Source organism: Mercenaria mercenaria, chromosome 10, assembly GCF_021730395.1.
Source record: "Mercenaria mercenaria strain notata chromosome 10, MADL_Memer_1, whole genome shotgun sequence".
NCBI lineage: Eukaryota > Metazoa > Mollusca > Bivalvia > Venerida > Veneridae > Mercenaria > Mercenaria mercenaria.
In genome coordinates this window covers 62,406,642-62,434,440 of record NC_069370.1, presented here as the reverse complement: position 1 = coordinate 62,434,440, position 27,799 = coordinate 62,406,642, and the positions used below count along the sequence as shown (strand labels likewise).

At 34.1% G+C, this 27,799-nt stretch overlaps 1 long non-coding RNA gene across 1 annotated transcript; it reads right to left on the bottom strand.

Moving 5' to 3' along the window:
• Positions 1 to 14: 14 nt before the first annotated feature.
• LOC123560257 (uncharacterized) lies at positions 15 to 27,799 on the bottom strand. The gene is made up of 4 exons (XR_006688153.2): positions 27,746 to 27,799; positions 22,228 to 22,328; positions 1,854 to 1,984; positions 15 to 138 (listed from the first exon to the last, which is right to left on the bottom strand). It is a non-coding gene; the product is annotated as an uncharacterized LOC123560257 (long non-coding RNA).

Below are 27,799 nucleotides of genomic sequence, written 5' to 3'. Positions count from 1 at the left end.
AATAATCTATTTACTTAATAACTGTTTTCTATGACTGCTGTGAAATTCAAAAATCCACTATGTTTCCCTCCACATCATGAACATGTAGAATAAAGACCTGCATTTCTGAAGTCTGCGGTCTGCAGCTGTTACTTCACACTTCAAAAGAGACATTTCATAACTGTTCAGAAAATACATTAATATACTACATACACATACAAGAAGTTACTAAACAATGTCATGATAATCACTTAAAATCTTTGACCTGTATCTTAAAAAAAAGTGTCGGAAAGTTTCCTTATTCTGAAGAAAAATTTAGATTCCAGCCATACAGAAAAAATCCAGAGGTGACACTGACCTTCAAATGTCACTAGACTGACTGCAACTTAAAATATTCCAGTAATCTGAAATTCCACATGATTGTGTATTATAGATTTGTTCACCAAAAGAAAACAGTGAAAAGCTTATGGACAGATTGTCAGACACAAGCATACAGGAGAATTATTATGTAACAAGAGCTGTCTCCATAGGATGACACATGCCCCCGATGGCACTTTGAATGAATAGTTATGGCCGATGTTAGAGTTTAGGACCTTTGACCTACGGACCTGGGTCTTGCGCGCGACACGTCGTCTTACTGTGCCACACATTCATGCGTAGTTATTTTAAAATCCATGCATGAATGACAAAGATATGGACCGGACACGCCCATCAATGCACTATCATGAAGTATGACCTTTAACGTCTAAGTGTGACCTTGACCTTTGAGCTACGGACCTGGGTCTTGCGCGCAATAATCCATGAATAAATGACAAAGATATGGACCGGACACGCCCAACTATCATGACAAATGACCTTTAACGTCTAAATGTGACCTTGACCTTTGAGCTACGGACCTGGGTCTTGCGCGCGACATGTCGTCTTACTGTGGTACACATTCATGCAAAGTTATTTGAAAATCCATCCATGGATGACAAAGATATGGACCGGACACGCCCAACTATCATGAAAAATGACCTTTAACGTCTAAGTGTGACCTTGACCTTTGAGCTACGGACCTGGATCTTGCGCGCGACACGTCATCTTACTGTGGTACACATTCATGCCAAGTTATTTGAAAATCCATCCATCGATGACAAAGATATGGACCGGACACAAAAATTGCGGACAGACTGACAGACTGACAGACTGACAGACCGACAGACTGACAGACCGACAGACGGACAGACGGTTCAAAAACTATATGCCTCCCTTCGGGGACATAAAAAGAGAAAACAAAAACTGTATAAATATTGCACCATAATTAGTCTGGCTGTTAACTGATGTAGTTCATACTCAAACAGAAACTTAAAACCATAATTTGTTTCTGAAATTTATGTTTAAGTCAACATTTCTATAAAAGAGCTGTCAGTGGAAAGCAACACTCAACTTTTCAACTAATGACAATTTTACCAGCTTACATCAAAAGCTTCACCAAAAACAAGGGCACAACTTTGTAAAAGCCCAAAATGAGTTATCTAACCTGAGTACTGCATCAGATTATCTCAAACAACTGAATGAACTTTTATCCATTCTAACAAGTGACACCAGCTAACATACACAAAGAAACAGATGCCGACATGGACACTGGTGAATAGGCGGGTGCAACTTCGGATAGTCAAGTTAAAAACTAGATTACCAAAATAAAGAATGGGGATTTTTGTGTCCTTTTTTAAAACAGAGTTACCTCCCTTAACTGTAAAATCTGTTTTCTATATATATATATATATATACATTTTGTATATTTTTTTTTTTTTAGAAAAACCTTCTTCTTCTCTTAGTGCAGTTTGATTAATTAAAATGATTCTAAATACAAAACTGTATGATCTACTTACTTATTAAATGTCTTCCAAGACTCTCTTAAACTATGTTTCCCTTACAGACACCATGACTGTAGAAAAAGAACAGCATTCTTTACTTCTGAATTTCAGGGTCTGCAGCCAGTCTGCTTTCTTTGCATATTTCACTACAAAAAAAAGAGACATTTTTCATTGCATTTTATAAAGCCAGAGAAGTGTTAGATGCAGAATAAGAAATTATTGCACAAATAAAATGAAAATCACCTTTTTCAGCTTGACAGACTGGCAGACATATGGTCACAGAAAAAGTATGTAAAAGGTTGATAATAAGCATGATGCCTGATATTAAGGTAATAAAAATGTACCAATTTTACTTCAGACTTTTCAAGTCTTAGCTACATTTTCACTTCATGTGTCTATCTTGGGTGTTCATACACCTCAAGAATTCAGATTTATCTTACACCTGTCCTTGTACCTTAAGAATTCTGTCACTCATCATTTTCGATGTCTAGAAACCTTTATTATTCATTTGTTTTGTTTCTGGTGTATGTCAACCTTAGCTGTTTCAATTTTTATCTTTGCTGTCTATGTACCTTAAATATTCTTCTCGACTGCTATTTCATTTTTACAATTAAAGCTTCACATATTCACTTTCATATATGTTGACAAGCTTGAGGCTCTTAAACATACCAGTATGTACAATACAGATGTATAATAAAATCAGTAAAAAGATCCCTTGGAAGCATATAAAACTTGTGGCTTTTTATCAATGAAGCTTGATGCTTCCTTATTAGCCCACCATCATCAGATGGTGGGCTATTCAAATCACTCCATGGTCCATCGTCCTTTATCTTATATTTTATTGTATTTTATATATTTCATTTTATTTCAAACATCCTGATGGACAAAAAATGATCACAATCATGGACAAAATTGCAATATTTCTAACAGTGATGAATGGAATCTAGATTTCAATTACCCTCATAAATATTTTTGATATATAAATTCTCTGAATAATGTTTGCACAGCTGCTGGTAATTCAGTTTTCTGAAAAATACCTGTGACTTGACTGTATTAGTTATCTGTAATCTGTACATGTATGTTGTAATCTGTATGATGCAATCTGTACATGTATGCTGTAATCTGTACATGTATGCTGTAATCTGTACATGTATGCTGTAATCTGTATGATGCAATCTGTACATGTGTGCTGTAATCTGTACATGTATGCTGTAATCTCTATGATGCAATCTGTACATGCATGCTGTAATCTGTACATGTGTGCTGTAATCTGTATGATGCAATCTGTACATGTGTGCTGTAATCTGTACATGTATGCTGTAATCTGTATGATGCAATCTGTACATGTATGTTGTAATCTGTACATGTGTGCTGTAATCTGTACATGTATGCTGTAATCTGTATGATGCAATCTGTACATGTGTGCTGTAATTTGTACATGTATGCTGTAATCTGTACATGTATGCTGTAATCTGTACATGTATGCTGTAATCTGTATGATGCAATCTGTACATGTGTGCTGTAATCTGTACATGTATGCTGTAATCTGTATGATGCAATCTGTACATGTGTGCTGTAATTTGTACATGTATGCTGTAATCTGTACATGTGTGCTGTAATCTGTACATGTATGCTGTAATCTGTATGATGCAATCTGTACATGTGTGCGGTAATCTGTACATGTATGCTGTAATCTGTACATGTATGCTGTAATCTGTATGATGCAATTTGTACATGTGTGCTGTAATCTGTACATGTATGCTGTAATCTGTATGATGCAATCTGTATACACTGTGTCTTTACTTTTCCTGACTGTTTAGCACTTGCTTTCCTGCCAAAAAAATGCTGTTAGCTTCCCGAATATAATAACATTGACTGATACACAGGTATCAGTACTCATAACAAATGGTATTTCTTATTTCTATAAATGGAATATCATGTACTATATAGCCCGAGTGTATGATTTGTTTGTTTTGGGTTTAACGTCGTTTTTCAACAGTTTTTCAGTCATGTAACGGTGGGCAGTTAACCTAACCAGTGTTCCTGGATTCTGTACCAGTACAAACCTGTTCTCCACAAGTAACTGCCAACTTCCCCACATGAATTATCAGAGGTAGAGGACGAATGATTTCAGACAAAATGTTTTTTATCAAATCCTTACGGAGAACATATGCCCCGCCCGGGGATCAAACTCGCGACCCCGTGATCAGTAGACCAACACTTTCCCTACTGAGCTAAGTGGGCAGGCCTGAGTGTATGAAGTCAATGTTCATACTGCCCAATCAACAAAATACTAGAACTAAGACACTCCACCAACCACTGGTAGGATCATAGAACACTATACCACTATATTTATTACAAGAGGGTGTTTGTCTTACATATGCTTATAACTTATCTTACTAATTAAGACTGGAATGTATTTTATTGCCTGCCAATATGTTAGCTTAATAATTTTTTGATGTTTTATTTTGGTTTGAAATAACAGTATTTTTGTAAAAGACACATCTGACAGTTTTCTATAATTATGTATAAAACTGTGAATTTTAATTTATATTTCTGTTTTAGTCACCATTTGCATTCAGTATATAAGTTTAAAGAAATCTGGTCCATGGGAAAGACCAAGACTTTGAGGGATCATTTTGTCGTGTTCATAGTCAAGGACATTTGCCACAGTGACTATACTGACATGGGGCAAAATTTTCTTACGGACAGAATTTCTTCTTTAAACTGTGTTTACTGACAGAGAATCAAATCAAAAACAGAAATATAAAATAAAGCAAATCATATGTACCCGACCTTGGTCATGAATTGTCTGCCCTTGGAAGTTGGAAAATAATCTATTTTCAAGGGCAGATATTTCAAGATCAAGCACCAGTACCTATGTTTTTTAAAATACATATTTCCATTTTAAACTTGATTCTCACACAAAGTTTAAAGAAATTTTGTCTGTACTAGGAAAATTTTTGCCTACATACATATAGAAAACTGTCAGATGTGTCTTTAAAAGGTTAAATTCAGAGATTATAAATTCCTACACTAGAGAATTACTAACTGTGCAGTCAAATTTCTCTAAAGCTATTACAATAGCACTCCACATATTTTTACACTGAATTCACTCTGGCAGAATTTTATTGTAAAGTTTCTGAAAACCAAGGAAAATTGTAATTTTCAAGACAATTCTGCAGGAGTGACTTAAATGTTCAAGCAAATATAACTTACTGATACATGTACTGTTAACTATGACCACTACACTATTCACTGTTCAGGCCTAACTAAAGTAAAGGAACCAGCATGAGAGCCATCTGGTCTAGTCGCAGAATGGCTGCCAGGTATTTGAACATCTTTTAAATTTTTCACTTGGCATGGCAACAGAGGTCTAAACTAAAGCTAGTTTCTAGTTAAATTTCATTGTGGATGTATTTTTGACATTTTGGTAGGAAAAATGGGGTGCAGGTTGTATTTGGTGAAGTGAAGCTCAAGTACTTCCAGGTTACAGCAGTGTGATTTTGTTGTGATTTTACAGTATACAAATGTGACCAGAGAAATCTCTTAGAAGATACATGACCCCTACCCAGGGCTTCGGAAATTTGCCGGTTTGTCGGTTTTGGACCGATTTTTGACTTTTCAGACCGATTCGTGAAGTGAAAAAACGAAAAAATCGGTCCCGTAAAAATGGAGAAAAGTATAAATTTCGGTCTGATATCTCAATACACGATCACCTGCCAAGTAGGAAATTGTTGGTCGCACCCTCAGATAATCAATAAACATGTCAAACGGTCTGATGGTCACTTTGATAATCGGTCCGTAACTAGCACGTGACGCAATCAGTGCTCGCGCGGCACATCCTTTAATGTTTGCAGACAGCTGACTGCAATGTATTAAACATTTTTCACTGGTTTCTGACTGGATCCAAATCATTTCGACGGGGATCCACTTCTTTTATTTAGAATCCGACGGATGGTTTATTTCAAAAGGCTATGTTTGATCAAGGTAAAAAACAAATGGTCACTGCATTTAATCAAAGAGCTATAATTGTGCATTATAGGTCTTTGATTTAATGAGACATCACACGGAAAACCGATAAAAATAATTTTTATAATTACTTGATTTGAAAAAATTACATGATTCATTTGTTCGGGCTCCAGTTGAAACAAGTGCAGAAAATCGTCTTTGCAACCCGTCTGTACAAAAAAGAAAAAGAAAAAAATGGACTGGCAAACATGAATGATAGAGAAAACCGGAGTGGCGCTGTTTATCAAATCGGTCTTTTAAAAAACGTTTCAAAATGAAGAAGAGAACATATACCTTTATAAAATGTAGTTGCTTATTGAAGTACAACGTAAGTGAAATGAAATATCAGTAGCCAACCCGCGTGACATTTTGGTACTATACATGCGAGAAATTCGATCTCAGCGTTCACATAACGTACACATTCGGTCCGCGGCAGAGTATTCTTAAAATACTGAGGCTGTTTAGCAGAGAATATGTGTTGTGTAATTCACTTTGACGCATTGTATTTTATAGAATTCCGTCAAAGAATGAGGAAACATCACAAGTATCTGCCGTATATACGGTACTGAAGTCACATGCATTGGCTTTTAGACTAGTTACGTACGCGGTGTCAATGCCTCGGCAATTTTATCTTTGCAAGTATTTTCTCGGAAAAACATCGAAATTTAAACAAAGTAACGATCACACATAACACTGAATAACTGTCTTCATTGTATGGTAACTCGCAGTGACCAGTAACTCAGTTTGCATTACATGCTTATTTCTTTACTCTATCACGTTTTACAAAATATGTAATATTGGGAATGCGGTGGGTGGGGTAGCGCCGATGTCAGGATTTTCGTTTTGGACCGATTGAGTTATCAAAATTTCCGGAGCCCTGCCCCAACCTTTCTCTTCATTTTATATCAGTTTTATCATAACTCTTTAAAACGAGGTAAGGATTTGTTCTCTGAAATGGGTCTAGCTATGTTTGGTAGCTCTTTAAAAAATGTCAGTTTTATATAGAATATATAGGGAAAACTATTTACTGGTTTGTGACCTTCAAAAACACCCCTGCTGAATGGCTTCACCTCAGTTCATAGAAACAAACTTAATGTCTTCTCCAGCCAAAGAAACACTGTCCTCAATTGCTAACAAGAGGGTCATGATGGCCCTATATCGCTCACCTGTTATCATTGCACTTGAGGACAAGAAGGTCCTCAGAAAAAATATCTAAGTCCAAAGGGCAGGAACAACAAAGGGAAGAAATTTAACCAAAAAGAGAAATAAAATCTTACAAGGTATAGATATGTCAAAAAACAACTAAAAATTGGAGGTACCATCCATGTTGTACCACAGAAAAGTGTCTCGGTTACTAAAAATAAGCTATTTATAGTAACGTAAAAGGGAAGTAATTAAAAAAAAAATATATTGTAAGTGAACAAAAGAAGGATCTGTCAAATAAATCTGTTGACATAAATGAAATTTCAGATCAGTATCTTCATTAGTTATGGAGATATACCCATTTAATTTGAAATAAAGGGAGGTAATTTGACATAAAATCAGTCCATAGTTATCTACCCTGATTGTCTCAGTCCAACTAATAACAATAATGAAATTTCAAATAAGTCCTATTAGTACTTACTGATATAAATCCATTTTGATTACAATCAGTGGAGGTAATCAGATATAAAATAACTCTGGAACCTACGATTGGATCTGATTTGTCATGGAATCCAAGATTTATTGTTGTTGAAGATATTTTGGAAGTTTGTATCAAATAAAACCATAAATGAAGTCTCTATATGGCTGCAAAAGCCAAAATAGCCAATACAATATAACTCATTTAATTTTAAAAACATACAAGAGGCCCAAATGCAGTTTTGAACCCACAGTTTCTACAAATGTATCAAGAGTTGTAACTTGTTGAACCACTGTCACTGTGCCTGTGAAAAGCAACGATCTAGAAGAACCGCAAAACAGTCTATTGTTGATGTTACACTGGTAATCAATGGATTTCTAGAAGTTGTTGAGAACATTTCTTTTGTATAAAACCATCTTTTACTGCTGACATAATTGTACTGAAATATGTACATGTATCTGTTTACTCTTAAAGACTTATCATTCAATTCTTTTAGGAGAGACACATTTCTCAATAAGAAACTAAAAAATAAAATATTCACATCTTTACATCTACAATTCATACTGATAGAGGAACTTACCATTTAAAAACCTTTTTCTGTATAAACTTTATCAATAATAGATGAATATTACAAAATTTTAAGGTATTATATCAAATTATGAAAATAGCTGGCATAATTATACTACTATGAAGTTGTGTTCTAGACACAAAATACAAAGGAAACAAGCAAATTCGATGAATTGGTATCCCCCGCCGAAAGGGTTTGTGGTGAGGAATGGCAAAAAGATATATCCGGCAAAAAGTTAAGGATGTTAATAAGAAGCAAATAATTTCATTAGTCAAAATCAATTTAACAGAAAACAAATGTTTAATTAAAGAGTACATAATAAATGTATGATACTTTGATCCTGACTTAAGAATTTATTTTGAATGGGATATGCTTACTGTAATAAGCTTAGCTTTTAAAATGAAATGCAGTTAATTGAAATGTGAGCTTGAATTTTAACTGGAATGAAATATTGTCTTTGAGTGGTTTGGCACCAGGTGTTGCTGTTTTACATGTACATTTGAACTTAAAAGATCAGATGTCCTTAAGAGAACACAGGTAAGATATCTTGAAACGGCTGAGGGCAAGGTTTGTGCAGTCACAACTTAACATGTTGAAGGTTTGAACATTTAAAAAAAAAGAAGGAATGGAAATATATATATCTATATATAATTATATGTATATATTTATTTTTTTAGGGGGTGGGGGTGCCAGAGGATGCATGATCAGTGGTGGGCATGACTGGATGGGGAAGTGAGGTGGGGGAATGGTACAACTTGGAAGGTTTGAAAAAAATCTAAAATAAGAAATGAAAAAAAAAAATTGTTTTTGGGGAGTTGTGGGGGGGGAGGGGGGTTGGGAGGGTGAGGGGGTGTGACCAAGGCAAGTGGGTGACCAGGTGTGGGTGCACAACTTCAAATGTTTATAATAAATGTTCACAGAAAAGAATGAAAGAAATTTAATGAAATTCTGCCAAATGGTAAGTTTGTAATGTACAAATATGTGGATTTTTAGACAATTAAAGGGCAATAACTCTGAAGTTACAAAAAGAAATCCTTACAAAATTGTCTGTGCACAACCACATTATAGTGCTCTAAATTCTGTTAAAGTTTCATAGTTCTAGGTGAAATATGTCAAAAGTTATGATGCAGAAATTGGCATATCTATAGTACCCTATATAGTTAACACTAGAAACTTCTAAGGGCCATAACTCTGGAGTTACTTGGGCAATCTGTGTGAAACTTGATGGGCCCCATAACCTCATAGTGTTGAACATGTATATGAAGTTTGTTTGAAAAAAATCTAAAATAAGGAATGATTTTTTTTTTTTTTGGTGGGGGGGGGGGGGGGGGGGGGGGGGGGGGTCAGGGGATAAGCGGGGAGGTGTGTGATCAAGGCAAGTGGGTGACCAGGTGTGGGTGCTCAACTTCAAATGTTTATAATAAATGTTCACAGAAAAGAATGAAAGAAATTTAATGAAATTCTGCCAAATGGTAAGTTTGTAATGTACAAATATGTGGATTTTTAGACAATTAAACGGCAATAACTCTGAAGTTACAAAAAGAAATCCTTACAAAATTGTCTGTGCACAACCACATTATAGTGCTCTAAATTCTGTTAAAGTTTCATAGTTCTAGGTCAAATATGTCAAAAGTTATGATGCAGAAATTGGCATATCTATAGTACCCTATATAGTTAACACTAGAAACTTCTAAGGGCCATAACTCTGGTGTTACTTGGGCAATCTGTGTGAAACTTGATGGGCCCCATAACCTCATAGTGGTGAACATGTATATGAAGTTTGTTTGAAAAAAATCTAAAATAAGGAAATAAGGAATGATTTTTTTTTTTTTTTTGGTGGGCGGGGGGGGGGGGGGGGGGGGGGGATAAGCGGGGAGGTGTGTGATCAAGGTAAGGGGGTGACCAGGTGTGGGTACACAACTTCACATGTTTACAATAAATGTTTATGGAAAAGAATGAAAGAAATTTAATGAAATTGTACCAAATGGTAAGTTTGTTATGTACAAATATGTGGATTTTTATACAATTAAAGGGCAATAACTCTTAATTTACAAATAAATCCAAATGAAATTGTGTGTACACAACCACATTATGGTGATCTAAATTCTGTTTAAGTTTCATAGTTCTAGGTTAAATATATCAAAAGTTATGATGCAGAAATTGCCATATTTATAGTATTCTATATAGTTAACACTAGAAACTTCTAAGGGCCATAACTCTGGTGTTACGTGGGCAATCTGACTGAAACTTGATGGGCCGCAAGAACTCATTGTGGTGAACATGTATATGAAGTTTTAAATAAATATTCCCAACCATTTCCTAGATATGGCTCCGGATGGACGGACAGACGGAAAGACGGAAGGACGGAAAGACGGACGGAAGGACGACGCCAAAACTATATCCCTCCGACTTTCGTCGGGGGATAATAAATAAATAGATATTATAAAGTAACAAACAAACTATATTTTTAGTGGCATAACATATTCATGCTGTGTTTTACCTATGCATTTATTACAAACTGGACAGAATAAAGAAAAAAAGGAACAAAACGTCAACACCGGGTATAAGTTTGGCTTGGGTTATTTATTTAAATTTACTGGTTTCGGTCAATAAAAGTAAATGAAATAAATATATTTCTCTGGAAATGCAGCCATTTCCTGATGTTTTTAAATTAGTACCTGAGTTATACCCTTTCTCTTTGAAATAATAGTGAATATCAAACATATCTTGTAACTCAAGAATACTACATGTACTCAAAACCTAACAGCCAGAGTCAAATTGTACATTTACTGTATAGCTACAAGTCATACTCAATAGAAACAAAAAAAAAGAGCTGTCACTAATGGTGACAAATGCCCCTGCAGCGCCTTGACCTTTGACCTGGTGACCTTGACCTTTGATTTGGTGACCCCAAAGTCAGTAGGGGTCGTGTACTCAATAAGTACTATCAGCATGTGAAGTTTGAAGGTCCTGGGTGCAGTGGTTCGCAAGTAAAGTGCCTTCATGCAAAAAAATTAACTGTAAAATGTTAAAACTACAAAATTAAAAGAGCAACATAATTATTCTTCTAAGCAATGTTACTTTCCATAACCATGACTGTTATATGAGGAACCAACTGCTTACAAGTCCTTTAGGGGAACATTTTGGGCAATATTATCATACGATGAGTAGTAGTTTTCACAGACAGCAACTTGTCAAAAGACCATAAAAATTTTTAAGTACAGAAGATCGCACCTCTGTCATTATTCACCTTGTTGACAATAAACTTTTTGGTATTTGAAACAACAATGATGCCTGCCACAGAGACATGGAACCACTATATCAATAGCAAGTTGCAATGTAGTGTTTACATGCTGATGGTTTTAAAAGAAGTAGCTCTAGTTACATATAAAGCAATGAACAGTTTTAAACTAAAAATACTTCCGAGTTCTAAGTGAATACTTCTGAGTGAATTTCCACAGCCTCAGAGAACAAGTTTTCTATTTAAAGCTGTACAATTGGTTTAATATATTTCATTTTAATCAGTTTCTGTAAATCATGGTTCATAAAAATACTAAAGTATGAATAGATTACACATGCATGCTCCATGTTCAAATGTATATTTTTCCCCTTAAAAGCATTTCTTTTCTTGTTATAATTAGGGCAGTATGGTCAATAATACCCCGACACATCAAAAATGTTGTCAGGTATTACTGAACCATTTACAGTTAAAAATCTAACACAGCTACAACTTCCTCGTAAAGTTGTTAAAAACAAACGGATATTTGTGTCTAACTTTTGTGGTAATCCTCGATTTTAGGAGAATATTGACAATGACAAATTTTACACCACCGCTCATGATTTCTTAGCTGTAGCACTTATTTTAAGGTATAGGTCCATGTTTCAGAGAAAAAAGTTCAAACGTCATCAAATCATAGACAGAAAGCATTGTTTTACTTGAAAATTTAACAGCTTATAAAACATTTATATTATTCTACAAAACCATTGTCAATTTACTGATATATGTATTGAATTCCGGAAAGGGACTGCATGAAGGGGCCACACTTCTGGACAGTTCAGCGCCTTTAAAAACTCACCATTTTTTAAAAGCTGTTTCACGTCTTCGTTTTGATGCATTTGCAACATCGTGCGAGTGTTTAAACTTTACATAACTAGCCGGTAAAACATCGTTTTTGACAATTGTTTACCTTTTTTTCTTTACAAATGGCATTCTTATTTAAAGGGGGACAACTCATTAAGAATATTTTAAGTATCCAACTCTGTGGGACAGAACAGTAAAACATGTATTGGACAGATAAGTTGTGTGTCAAGATGCTGTTCATTCGTTAAAAAAATCTGTTGTTTTGTGATATACTGCTAAACCTTAATTTAAAAAAAATTTTTTTTTGTAAAAATTCTACACTAAACTTGTTCACAGCAGATGTTCTATTTTGACTGTTAAATGTGAAAAGGCTGTTTGACTATTTTTTAGTGCAGGAAAAAGTTGGAATTAAAGAGAATTCCTATAATTTTTTTCCTTTCATAGATTTTTTCAAATTCACATAATTATATGACTGGAAAATTTATGCTGAAAACAATGAACAAATAAAAACAATGGGTCACCAGGCTTGTTTTGGTGAAAAATTGTTTTGAACACACCCACGTTTGCTGAAACTGCCAGCGATTTTTCAACATTTCCATAATTTTCTGCTTTTTTATAAATACCGACCAAAATATGCATTAAGACAGCACAATATGGTTTATTCTTTTTACACGTTTTATTATATACGTATTTGATATTATAGTCATATTTGTAATACTATATCATTACAATAATGGGTACAAATGAAAAAAAAAGTCTTGTTTCATATTCACTTTTGTGAACCTTTTCAATGAAAAATACCCATATATATAGTGAAGAATTTTTAAATTTTGAAAAAAACTGTTTCATAGACTTTTTGCCTGTTTTTCTTGTGTATAATTAATTTTATTGTGAACATAACAAGAGCTGTCCGTAAGACAGCCAAGCTCGACTATTCGAAATATTGTCCCAGAAGCAGGAAAATATTACCCAAAAAGGTAAAATATCAAAAGAGTTTTAAGTTCAAAAGGGGACAAAATTTGACCAAAATGCATATCAGTTATGGGACTTGCTGCTATCAACTAGTTTTATAACCCCGAAGGCACATGTGAAGCTTCAGTTCAATATCTGCATTAGTTTTGGAGATAGAAACTCGCATGTAAAACTTCAACCAGAATTTTCAAAGTCCAAAAGGGGGCATAATTTGCCCAAAATACATGCCAGAGTTATGGGACTTGACCCAGTGAGGTTGGTAATTGATCTAGAAAAAGAAAAAATAAGTTTCAAATCCATATGCCTTTTAGTAATTGCTGTATGTACTTGCACGCAAAACTTTAACCAGGATTTTCTAAGTCCAAAAAGGGGAATAATTTGCTCAAAATACATGTAAGAGTTATGGGACTTGATCCAGTGAGGTTAGTAATTGATCTAGAAAAAGAAAAAATAAGTTTTAAATCTATATGCCTTTTAGTAATAGCTATATGTACTTGCACGCAAAACTTTAACCAGAATTTGCTATGTCCAAAAGGGGGCATAATTTGGCAAAAATGAAAGTCAGAGTTATGGGACTTGATGCAATCAACTAGTTTTATAACCCCGAAGACACATGTGAAGTTTCAAATCAATATCTGCATTAGTTTTGGAGATAGTAACTTGCATGTAAATCTTTAACCAAAATTTCCTAAGTCTAAAAGGGGGCATAATTTGCTCAAAATACATGTCAGAGTTATGGGACTTGACCCAGTGAGGTTGGTAATTGATCTAGAAAAAGAAAAAATAAGTTTCAAATCTATATGCCTTTTAGAAATAGCTGTATGTACTTGCACGCAAAACTTTAACCAGAATTTTCTAAGTCCAAAAGGGGGCATAATTTGGCCAAAATGAAGGTCAGAGTTATGGGACTTGCTGCTATCAACTAGTTTTATAACCCCGAAGACACATGTGAAGTTTCAAATCAATATCTGCATTAGTTTTGGAGATAGTAACTTGCATGTAAAACTTAACCAAAATTTTCTAAGTCCAGAGTTATGGGACTTGACCCAGAGAGGTTGGTAATTGACCTAGAAAAAGAAAAAATAAGTTTCAAAGCTATATGCCTTTAATTGATGGCTGTATGTACTTGCATGCAAAAACTTAACCAAGGTGTGACGCCGATGCCGATGCCAGGGTGAGTAGAATAGCTAGACTATTCTTCGAATAGTCGAGCTAAAAATGGCTAAAAATGTGTGGGTCATCTGGCTAAATTTTATGTTAAGACCGCTTGAATACAACACCTGTTCGGACGAAAAATGGCGCGAACCTGACCAAATTGATTAGATGTAATCTGCTAGAAGTTAAAAAAAGTTAAAAAATTCTTTATTCTTTCTATAACTGAATACTAAATAATCTGAAAGGAGATCTTGTTTTATCAATACAAAGTTAATTGTCTAACATTATGATTATATGAACAACACTGTACTTGTACTAAAATGCGCTGTCAAAACACAGCCACAAAAATGGCAAGATACATGTCAGGCATGATTCATGTCAATACAACATTAACCAGTATCAACATTTGATTACTGATAAAACTTATTAAAATGTTATTTTATTCAAGATTCCTCATATTTAAGATTGTCTGTCACATGTTTCAACAAATGCTGACTTCACTTCAATTTCCCATAGATAGTGCAGGCTGCGCAGAAAGATGCGCATAAAAAAACTATAGGAATTCCCTTTAAACATTAGCATTTAGATGAGACCTGTTGTGTTCACTTATTACCAACAGTTCACAAATACCCGAACCCACTCTAATATTATTTTGTACATGTCATAATGAGGAGATTAAATGACTAAAAGATTTCTATTTTTTAATTACTTGTGAAAAATAAGCTCTGAACAAAGTTATTTGCTTTTTGTCAGTGCAGCTTTGGGACGTTCCTCCACGCTTTGCAGCATATGTTATGGAGACCGCAAAATCTTAACAAGAGGGCTATGATGGCCCTTAGTCACTCATCTGACTATGACCATTTGATGCTTGAATATATGTCATAACACACTGTATAAACAAAATTGTGCTTAGTATGAAAGATGGACAAGAAAGTTTCCTGAAGTCCAGGCAAATAAGAGCTGTGCAAATATCAGTGAATTTTTTCTTCTTTTTTTGTGGTGGTGTGTGTGTGGGTGGGGGGGGGGGGCTATTATACTAATAGCTTGCTCTGAACCTTTGGTTTAGTTTTACTAAAAAGCTCTGAGTGGATGAACTGGCTGCTTAATCATCCACCTACATTAATAACTAATCTTTATCTTTTGTCAAAATAAGTTTAAAAGAAAACAACTAAGATATAAGCCTTTGTAATCCACTGGGAATGTATGATAAACATAGAGTTGAATCTAGTAGCCTTCAACAGAATACACTATTAACAATTAGAAAGATGACCCATTGGACATTTCCTAAAAGATTATTACAACTAAAATTAAAGTACATGTAATCCTATTGACCACTTAAGCATACAGGTAACATTTCTACAACAGAAAGAATTGAGTTCAGTCTAGAAGCTTTTAACAAAATATTGTTTTACAAGTTTAGCTGATGGCCCTTTTGAGAATACATTTTTTGAGTTCATTTTATTATAAAATATTTAATTTTCTATTAAAGGTGGTTAGCCAGATTTTGGTCAACTAATAGATTTGTTCAAGACTTAATCAGGTGATCATTTACACTTATTTATATTCACAAAGTTCTTAATATGCATCACATGTTCACAAGAATTATTTTTAAAATTCGATGTTCCTATCCTGGTTGCCAAACCAAGATAGCTTAATTTAGCATAAGTAAAAATTAAATAAACATATCTTACCTAAGGAATAATTTGAATAGAAGCACAATTGTATTAGACCTGTTTAATATTTGCATTGAACAGTACATATTTTGCCAAAATAAATTAGAATTGTAAGTTTATCAAATAATTATTACCTCCCTTTGTCTATCTCGGTTGAGCAGCCAAGATAGATTGAAATTGGATGAATTCCAAAGCTTCGCACTGTTTTAAAACTTACCTTTGGTTTCAGGTTTTTGAAATATCCTTAATTAACAAATACAAAATAATTAATGTAAAACTAGAAATTAAACTGAAATAACTTTTTAAATACTTTTATATAAAAGGGAAGTAATTAGAAAATTTTATAAAAAGTAATAAAATATATATTTCCAATTGGGATATAACTCTATGTAATGGGTCTTTTGGTTGCTTAAATACATCTCTTACAGAATATATGAAAACTGAAAAATGTTATAAAATGTTGCTCAAATGTGACTGACCACCTTTAGATCAGACATATTGAAAATATATACTTGACAATGTGTGAACAGGCCTGAATGTCTAAGTTACCTGTTTATGAAGAGGCCAACAAGAAGTCAAAGAAACTTGGAGAGAAAAAACAACAGGACATGGACAATTTTCATTAACTGGCTGCATATGTATGTCAGGTATCTGAACTGCAGTCAGGAGAATTCTGTCAATTAATATCAAAAGGATCTTTATAAAAAAAAAAGAAGGAATAAATATTGCAAAAATGTGGAATATCAACCAGCCAGTAATCTCTTTGATGGTGTGTATTGTTATTGGAGGAAGGGGTGTGGACAGCCAGTCATATCAGAATGCTACAGATCTGGTATCTTCCTTGCTCTCATCCTACAGTACTGATGTACTACCGCTCAACAATCAGAGTGATATATTCAATGTTACTGTATCATTCACTTTATACAGTCAACCAGATGTGGATCCTGTACGAGGCTCCATCTCCACTGCACTGGTTCTGAATGCTGAATGGACTGATGAACTTATTACATGGACACCATCGCAGCATTCCGGAATTGAAAATATACTCATTAAAAGCAGTGATGTTTGGACACCAACAATCTCTATTGCTCAGTCAATGACATTTCAACCACTACAGGGCTCATGGATTCGTATAAAATACAACTCCAATGGATCGGCACTGTTTACCCCTGGCGATGTATATGAGACTTTTTGTACATTCAACATGAAATACTGGCCTTTTGACAAACATGCTTGTTACATAACTTTCTATTCTTTTGATTATACAGCAGACAGATTACAGATTGTTGCCAGTAATATCCAAATTAACACTCAATATTATGTCCAAAATGGTGAATGGTATCTGAATACAGATTCTATTGAATACAGAATCGGGACTACACTTGTTCCCTCAATCACTTATAGATTAATATTTGAAAGACAGCCTACGTTTTACCTTCTGACAATCATTCTTCCACTCAATGGAATCGGAGCTTTAAACTGTTTTGTTTTTCTGTTACCACGTGACAGTCGCATTGGTTACTCCGTAACAATCATGTTATCATTAGCAGTGTATCTAACTGTAGTCACAGATGAACTACCAAAGAGATCTGATCCAGTTCCAATAATGTGTGTTTATGTACTCTTTGCAGTAGTGGTCAGCATGTTGGCAGCAGTAATGGTCATCCTTAACTTGAAAATTTACAACAGAAAGAAGGATGTTCCTAGATCTCCAATGTTCAAATTCCTTGTAAAGTTTTCCCGTTGCCGTAGAAACAAGATAGATGAAAATCCTTACGACAGCAAAGACTCACACAGTGTAAATGACCAACCACCACATTCAGTTCAGAATAACCAGGATCCAAATAGTGAAATAAAGCAAGCTTTTACTGACACTGAAGCAGATGACAGTGACAGTTTAACATGGCAAGATGTAAGCGAGGCGATTGACAAAATTTCATTTTGCACACTGTTCATTATGACTTACATTCCTTCCATTATTATAATCATGAGTATAGCATTTGCCTCTGATTACGACAATGAATCTATATACTGGTCTCTGTAATGACGAGCCAACTGTAAAATTCTATGAAATCATTATCATCTGTAGGGGACTAATTTTTGAAGATTTCATGGCTGTGTCATTTCGTAAGCCAACAAATATCTAAAATACTGTTTTTTATAATTTGAAATCAAAATCTTGCCACAGTCTCTTTTTGGACGAAACCACAAAATTTTATATCCACGATATTTAATGATTTCACAGAAGTTGAGATTCCACAAATTACAAATGTAGAAAATTCTTTTACTGATATTTTAACAGACATTGCTATCTGTCAAATAGATTTTGTGGAGGCATAACATTCTATTAAATTTGTTTAATGCATCTACTAGGTCAGCAAGTTCAAAACCATTTACTCCTTATAGATACAGACTGTTTTTTGTTTTGTTTTAACATACAAATAAGCTTCAGTAATTTGTTACTAATCTAAATGAATGAAAGCATGTCTGTTGGGTTGCATTCATATAAACCAAATTTAACATGATTTTCATAATGTTTAATGGACTTTAACTATGATGTTGCTTGTCTCTGATGTAGCCTGACTGAGCCCAGCTCAGGTAACCACAGAATCTGCATATGACACCAAAACTGGACTCAAAAGTGATACAAACAAGGTGGTCACTCACTTCATCATAATCCTGCTGTACACTAACCATTTAGGTGGCAAAGAAAGTCCAGTTCATTTGTTTATGGAATGTACATTAAATTCAATGGAAATTCTAACTCCGAAGTATACAGACTGAATTTCAGGAGTCTGACTTTAAAAACTGTGCAAAAGGGAGAACATGATTTCAATAGTTCACATAATTTGATAGAATTTGTTAATGGAGGAAATTAAGTGTGTCATTTTCATATTACTTACATAATAAAAATACCACATAAAGGTGATAGGCCAGCTTTGAAATATGTCTCATTTTTCCCCTTCATTTAAAACTAGATTTTCAAAAGAAAGGGGCCAAGATGGCCCTATATCACTCATCAGAATTTAGTTGCATGCTAGAACAAAATTCTTTGTTAAAGCTTCAAAAACAAAAGGACTAGGTGAGTAGGTCATGGTAAAGATACATCAAAGCTGAGTATTTAAATCTGTATCAAAGTTATACATATGGCCCAAATTTCTATGCTTTACCTTGTAAAAAGATCCTTAGGAAGCAGAGAATGCAAACAAGATGAATAACAGCAGACTCGCTTTGATTGAATCTGTTCATGAGAGGTAATGAAATGTGCAACACCTCTCAAGTCCTGTTGCTTTTGTGACATATATATTTTTTTACCTTACCCTGCTAAAATTCTATTATGAACTTGTTCATCTTTCAATTTTGACAGTACCATTAACTGTTAAAAGGGGCACTAAATACCAAAAAGATAATGACTGAATGGAGAACAAAGCAGATCATGATCATACTGTACAGACTGGTCGCAAAGGCAAAACCAATCATGTCCAGCATGATAAGTGTTAAGTAATTTTAAACAGACTGAACAGTGATGTCTGGTATTTGTATCCAAAGGGACTTTCTGATTAACTTCGTTGCACGTAGTCAAAACTGGAAGAAGAAATTGGGTCTTTTATTTTTGCAGCAACATTTACAAAGAAGTCATCAAAAATGTCAGAAAATCCGTCCTTCTCCGAATATGTGATTCCATTTTAAACAATACCGTGAACTGTGTTTTTAGTGATCATTATGGTCTTTTGATTCACCATGCTCTTTAGTTTCCAAATTGTACTGATTATCTTTACCCTTGTTTAGTGACCTCATAAAGGGGTCATGTGGAATTGTATGAACAAATCTGGCAGAGATCTAATGCCATGATGCTACAGACAAAGTTTAGTGCAATTCAAACTGGTATTTTTAGGAGAAGATCTTCATGTAAAATTGTTTACCCTGGTTTACTTATTAATAGCTCACCTTAAACCTTTGGTTCAGGTGAGCTAAAAATACACAGAAAAAAAAAACCTAGAAGATATTTGGCATACTTAATTATGTTCCTTGTGTCTGCATACAGAATTTTTGCTGCCAAGACTTAGAATAACAAATACAGCAATTAATACTAGCTTTTATCATGTTTCAAGTAACAACTTACCTGGAATTTTATAATGTCTTCCTGATCAAGTTCTGCAATTTTGGTGAGCTAATTTCTAAACACAACAGAATCTGGTAAAATGATGGACCACTTCTGGACTTAACACTCCTAGAAAATTTACAGAAGAAAATTCCTTAAAACAGAAATGTTTTCATATAATTCATTTATAACATGACTAATTTTTTTTCCAGATTTCCTTCTGTTTTGTCTTCTTACATGTTTTAACTACCATCTTTATTATAAACACTTCTTACTAATATTTAATTTAAAAGTGAGTCAACTGATTGTCAGATGATGAAATAAGGAAGCATACAAATCTTCAAGTATGAATTTCAAAGTCAGCCCTGTTCATAATTTTGAAAAATCCTATCTTGTTTTCAATGCAGTAGATTTCAATAATTGGGATTTTGATAGCTGTGTTGATTTTATGAAGATGATTATTATAGCCTTGCCATTTTCATGAAGGGGATCATGGTATATATATATAGAGAGAGAGACTTTAACATCACCACAATATACCAGACCAATTACAACAAAGCACCCAGCAGTACATACGAACGTGCATATTTCACAGCAAGTCCACTAACCCAATAAAATTATTTTCGATGCTTTATATACACACCTGAATTGTACTACACATTCTTACTGGTTCAACATCTGAATATATATACTCAAATCTCTGTTTTTCATGTCTCACAAATAAGAAGTGACATTTTAGTTGTTTTTAATGACTGGGACCAGAGAAGCTATATTTTGTCTCTCTGAAAGTTAACTGGATCTTGAGAATACACCAAGTCTATAGTCTGAGATAGTTTGCATTATATATACACCACTGGTGAAACTGAAGGGGAATATTTTTCAGTGAAAGGAATTTTGAAACAGATTCAGTGAAGGCGAAAAACATGCCTTGGCAATTTTATCCTTGTCAGCACTTTCTCAGAAAACATAAAAATTTAAACAAACTAATGATCAGATATAACATAGATTGATCTTTATCATTGTATGATTACTAATGGTGACTGGTAAATCATTTTTATTGCAAAATGAAGACACACTAATACTCTATATAAAGTTTAACAAATGTAATACTTATAAAACATCACTTGTTGAAAATGAAAAAAAAAAAAAAAAAATTTGTTGGGTGGGTAGGGGTGCATGATTAGGGTGGTGGGGTGACTTGGTGGAGGAGCAAGGTGGGGGAAGGGTACAACTTTGCATGTTGATAGATATTCATGGACAGTTTAAGGTGTAAAAACATTTTCTTCAAAATGGGGGGTGGGGGAAGAGAAGGGGGTGTGACCAGGTAGGTGTGGGGGTGACTGGGTGTGGGATAATATATGTTCATGGGGGTAAAAATAAAAAAAGTTTAATGAAATTCTACCAATTGGTTAGTTTGGTATGTAGAGATATGTGGATTTTTGAACAACTCTTTAAGTTACTAAGTTACTAAAGAGATCCTGACAAAACTCTGTGTGCACTACCACATTATGGTGATCTGAAATCATGTTACGTTTCATAGTTCTAGGTCAAATATGTCACAAGTTATGAAGCAGAAATTGTTATATTTCTAGTACCCTATTATACTTAACACGAGAAACTACTTAGGGCCAAACCACTTCCTAGATATGACTCTGGATGAATGGACAAACAGAAGGATGGACAATGCCAAAACTATATCCCTCCGCCTTCGGCGGGTGATGAAAAATGGGGTGTGCAACCTCCACCAATTATAAATAAGTCGATGTAGTTTATACTCAAACAGAAACTTTAGAACTCAGACTTGATTCAGAAATTAAAATTTTAATAACGTTTGAAAGCAGGGGGATTTTAGAGTTCTTTTTTAAAAGTGAGTTATCTCCCTTCAAATGTTCAAATGTTATATCTGTTTATACATATTGACTTAAAAAAAAAAAAAGGACAAAAAATAAAAACCTTATGTTTAGTTTGCTTTAGCTGTAACTGCAACATGATTAATGGTAAAAAAACACTGTTTTCCCCAGTCTTGCAGCACTTTATGGTCTGTAGTATGGCCTGAAGACATTCTGTTTTACTTTACTTCACACTACAAAAATAGACATTTTTCAAAATGTTTTGAAAACACAAATAAATACTGAATATATATAAGAAGAGTTCCGTGTTTTTTCTTAAAGTTTCAAACACTGTCAAACAGTGCAGGAGCAAATACCTCAATCTGTTCATGAAATGTGAACTTGCAGACGTATGGACCATTGCCAGTGTCTACTTTCCGCTTAGGAGTACTTGATGCTGGTTCTGTTTTAACCATTTCTAAACAAACAAAAAAACAATATTGCAAATTAGCCAGTTTCCTAGACAGCTGCAGTCAAACAGCTAAAACAGAGATTACAACATCTGTTACAGTAATAGAAGTGACAAAAGTTGTGTTCTATTAAATTTCACTTGCTAAATAATTTCTTGCCTCGACATTGTGATCACAAACTTTGTCTGTACTCAAGCTATATTTATGCTAAATTTCATCATATTCAGTCATTCCTAACTCAAGTTAGTGTGCGAAAACTAAGGTGTGACACCAGTGTAAGATGGAATTATTCCAGCACAAAACACCAGTCAGGTATGCATTTAATCTTAAGTTGGTTAGCTCTTGAATTCAAAACAGCCAGGAATGTAAAACAGCACTACAACTTAGAAAAAATTATTATGTGCTAATCACAAACAACACTAATAACAGTTATAGCTGTTCTAGAACAAATTGTTAAATATATAAAAAATGACAATTAACAAAACGAAAGAAGCCAGTGAGTGTAGGACAGCTCTCCAAATTCTTTATAGTCAGGCACGTGTCCAGGTGGGGGGCCAGGGGGCCCGGGGCCCCCCCAGCTGGCTGCCTAGTTACGATTTTTATTACTATGGGCCCCTCAATTAACAAATTTATACACCAGCGCAACTGGCTTGATTTGACAGCAATACACAGGCTAAAGAGCCATAAAACCATGTCCGGTAGTGGAAATTAGCCCCAGGCATGTCACAGGTAAAAGTTTATCTGTGCATGCTTCATTGATTGCTTGATCGGTACATGTACTTGATTGGGTAGTGGAGAAACTATTATGTTTTTTACTCTTTTGGAAGTGTTATAAAATGATCAGAACATTGTTGGTTTTGTTAAGTAAATCTTAAAATGAATCTGAAAATTGAAACATTATGATGGTTGAATTTTGTTTCTACATTAAGGCACATTCCCCAAATTTATTAAATTGATAGATATTTATCCTATCTTTTTATTTTACAACAATTATGAATTTGAAACTACTGTATCAATTTTACTCTTTTGGGTCTAATAACCTTACTTAAAAACTCTCATAGTTTTAAAAGTAGTTTCTCAGTAAATCTTACAAAACGCATCTAAAACTCGTTACTTATGAGGGGGTTTATACATAAAAATATCATTTAATATGTGCTGTGATGTTATAGTTTGTACAGTCAAAGAAGTATAAAATACACATCTATTTATTTTTATAGATCTTTGGTACAGTTAAGAGTTCATTGTCATTTGAAATCTATGATGTAAATAGTAATTGTCATAATACTTCGTTTGTTTTGTTGGAAATCTAAAAACATTTGGCCATTTTGCAAATAGGATACCCTTAATAATTAGACTAGCCACTAGTTTCTATGATTTCTTTCTCTTTTTTATGTTCATAGAGACAAAAGCCAGTCTATTCTAGAGATTTTCTAAGAGGACTGATGTTGGACATAGTATATAGACTGGCTCAGTTCACTACATGAAATCATAAAAATGTGGAAAAAAAATTATCATAGTCTAGGAGCTAGTCTTCTTAATAATCATCTTAAATAATCATAGAGACAAAAGCCAGTCTATTCTAGAGATTTTCTAAGAGGACTGATGTTGGACATAGTATATAGACTGGCTCAGTTCACTACATGAAATCATAGAAATGTGGAAAAAAAATTATCATAGTCTAGGAGCTAGTCTTCTTAATAATCATCTTAAAACTTCAACATTTTTTTCAACTGGGTATCATACAGAAAAATAAGTCCATACACTGTGACTGTACAATCATACATATATTGAAAAAGGCTTGATGAAATGATTAAAAAGTAGACTTTTCCTTAAATATATGATACATTCATGCATCCTTAAAGGTGTTTCAGGTAGCAGGAAAATGCATCTATTCATGTGCCATATTAAAAAAAATTCGCAATACCCCTCCCGAACCCACCCCAGGTTGGGCCCCCCCAGCAAACAAATCCTGCACACGGGCCTGATAGTCATGCTAAAAAAGTATTCAAAAGGCTATAGAACTGTGATTTGAATCAGAAATTAGATGTTTAAAAGAACTTTTCCATAAGAAAACTTTACATTTACTAATACTTATTACCAATTATCATTAATGCATTTGGTTGGTCTTTTTTTTTTTAATTGAGTTACCTCCCTTTGATTGTAAAATCTGTAACTTGTATGCAGCTTGATTAGTAGTACGATTCTAGATATAAATGATCTGTTTACTTAATAAATGTTTTCTACCCAAAAATCCACTATGGTTTCCTCACATACTATGTACCATAAAGACATGCATCTCTTCATTTATGAAGTCCATAGTTTAAAGCCAAAACTAAATATATGATATGAATAATAAGTCTGACTGGTTACTGATGTAGTTCATACTTGAACAGAAATTTAAAACCATAGCTTGTTTTTGAAATTAATGTTTAAGTGAACATTTGTGTAAATGAGCTGTCAGAGGACAGCAACACTAAACTATTCAACTACTGACATACCAGCTTATATACAAAAAACTTAAACAAAAATCACAAAATCGAAATAGGGCACAACTCTGTTAAGGTCATATAGCAGTTATTCGGTCAAAAATATGCTTTAATGGCAGGGCTCTCGTTTGCTTTTTGGGACTGGGGACAGGGTCCATGCAAGGGGGGAATTTCTCATGATTTAAAAAAAAATTCTTTGGAGGGGGAATTTCAAACGCAAAAAGAAATGCAAACAAATACAAACATTCTTTTAAACTTCTTCAGGCCGGTCTTGCCAACTAGAAATTTTCGGAGCAATATTTATTTTTTGTAGCAAAATGGCTGTAGCTGATCGACAGCGTAAACCTACCTGATATTTTTAAGGAACAACTTGCGCTAAACTCTGTCTGGATCGGACTGCGGTAAGTATAAAGTGCCATAACAGTTGATGATATCCCTCTTTTTTTTTGCGGGGGGCGTGATTTTTTGAAATAGGGGGAAAAAAACACAATATTTGGAGGGTGAATGGGGCCGATACTCGAAATTCTGCCAAACGAGAGCCCTGAATGGTGTAGTTGAAAAAAATCCTTAATAAACAGATCCTTATTTTTCCAATATTAGAGTAACTTCGGGTAAATTCGATAGTTGTGTATATTCGACATCTTGAATTAATATCCGCATGGAGAAACCCATAATGTCCTTGAATATTTTTTCTTAAGTAATTTATATGAAGTCTTATTTATATATGACATCATGAGAACATCTTGATCACACAGGCACTCTTTCCTTTTCCGATACGCTCATCAGGTAACTTCGACAGTCAAATTCATTTTGAACGAAAACTGCAGTTACAGTTTTCTATAACAATGGTCAGCAAAGCTAAGGTATGTAAAACTATTCTTACAATTGCATTTTGACTTTATTTAATTGAAATAAAAACAGAACTATACTTGATGTTGATATTTAGAAACAAATAATATTCCCCCATTTCCAAGCCTGACCTTGGCTAGGGGTGAAATTTGCAAGACAAGATATAACATTGTCATGCAAATTCGACATACTGTTCAGAATTATTCAATTATATCTTCTTTAAAGGATATTTATGGCATACAAGTGGTTTAAGCGTTTTTTTACCATATCCAAGCTTTCCTAATTTTGTCCACAAAGATTCTTAAACTTAAAGTATGTTAACCTGAGCTGACGTCGCTAATTACATCACTGATTTGTGCATTAAAAAGCACATGTGCATTTAATTAGCGTGCACATATTTACACCTGGGACCAATATGAATGTATGACAATTCATTATCAATAGATGATAAAATTTCATGCAAAGTAAAATATATTGAATAGCATACAATAAGAACATATCATAGCCGAGTACTCCACATGTTTCTGTAACAAAAACGCCTTCTTTCAGGTTAAAATGTCAAGACAAATTCATGTGAAGTGTTGCAGCTACTCTCCGTCAAAACTTGCCCCCGCTGTTCAGATGGTAGAAAATGGTACCATGTCAAAAAAGGCAGCAGTGAATAAATAAATAAACATCATTAATGAGACTATATTATATTGTTTCTCGAAACAATTAGCCAAACAATGAGATGGCGTTTGTATAATCTGCTGAATCCTACTCGTCATCATAAAACCATATGTTATGCCTGTTGCGACATTAGCTGTTTTTAATGTAGTTATACAAAAAATGATAAATGTTCAACTTGAATATTTTTAAAATTCCATCAGGGGGCTGAATTGGCCCGAAAAATGTCGAACTTACACGATGTCAACAATCAGAATAAAATCCATCATATTGACAATGTAGATGCAAAACACTGGGCTGCGTTTTATACTGAAGAGGCAGAAAAGGTCTACTTTCGTTTTCATGAAATGTTCGCACTCGTCATTCTGAATCGTAAATTGCTTCACCCTTTTTATGCTTAAGGTGTCGAATATACTCGAAGTTACTCTAGCGCATTTATGCACAAACTGCATGGGCCTAACAGTATTCATTTCACTGGTGGAATGAATTTTACATAAAATAAGACAGTTTTCATGCCCTCATATTTGCATGTTTACTTGAAAACTAAAGTAGGGTGTTTATTCTATGGACCACTTTATGACGGTTCCTAACTTCAGTCAAAGAGCTATAAAAATAAATAGATCGGCAACTTGAAAGGCATTTAGAGCAGATCTTGTCAACATCCCGTGACAACTGAATGAGATCTCTTTGTAAGCGTCTGTTGATCACGATTGATCAAGTCGGCAAACGCTTTTAAATAAGGTTACTTTCGGATCGATTGTTTATAATGATAATGGTGCTTTTTTAATGTTATTAGTATTTTCTACATGGGGAAGGAATGAATTTATGATTGGAAGTCTAAGAAATCAACAGTTTTCATTTGAAAAAAGGACTCGATTCGGTTTATTACGCGCCGGGCGTACCGCCAATTTTATACTTCAGTAAGCGTCTGTTGATTTGATCACGATTGATCAAGTCGGCAAACGCTTTAAATAAGATAACGCTCTAACACGAGATGACACGGGATTATCCCCAGTTGCCACTCTGTGTATTTTTAGTTCTTTGCTTCAGTTGACCTGCATTTCGCTGCATACATGTACTATTCAGCACCCCTTTTTTATTTTCGTTTTCTTAAAGCAAATGTATGGATATCTTGTGGAAAACTGGTCTATGACGGCGTGAAAATGTATAAACTGTATCAAAATTGATCTTGAATTTCATATGAAACAAAGAACAATTTCCTTTATTAGTATATACTATTGCCTGTACTCATAGAGCGTCCTCAGGCTAGTTTCATGAGCGTCTACCTACTGAGACTAATTTTCGGCTTCAAAAAAGAAAAATGCATACAAAAACATTAAAATATACCAGTTTTTTAAACATTCCGGCGCCAACATTCCTTAGAAACTCCTTAATAAAATCGTAAAATTGCATGATATACCTACTGTCAAAAATAAACTAAAAGAAGTTGACTTTTTTGTCACAAAATGTGTGCAAAT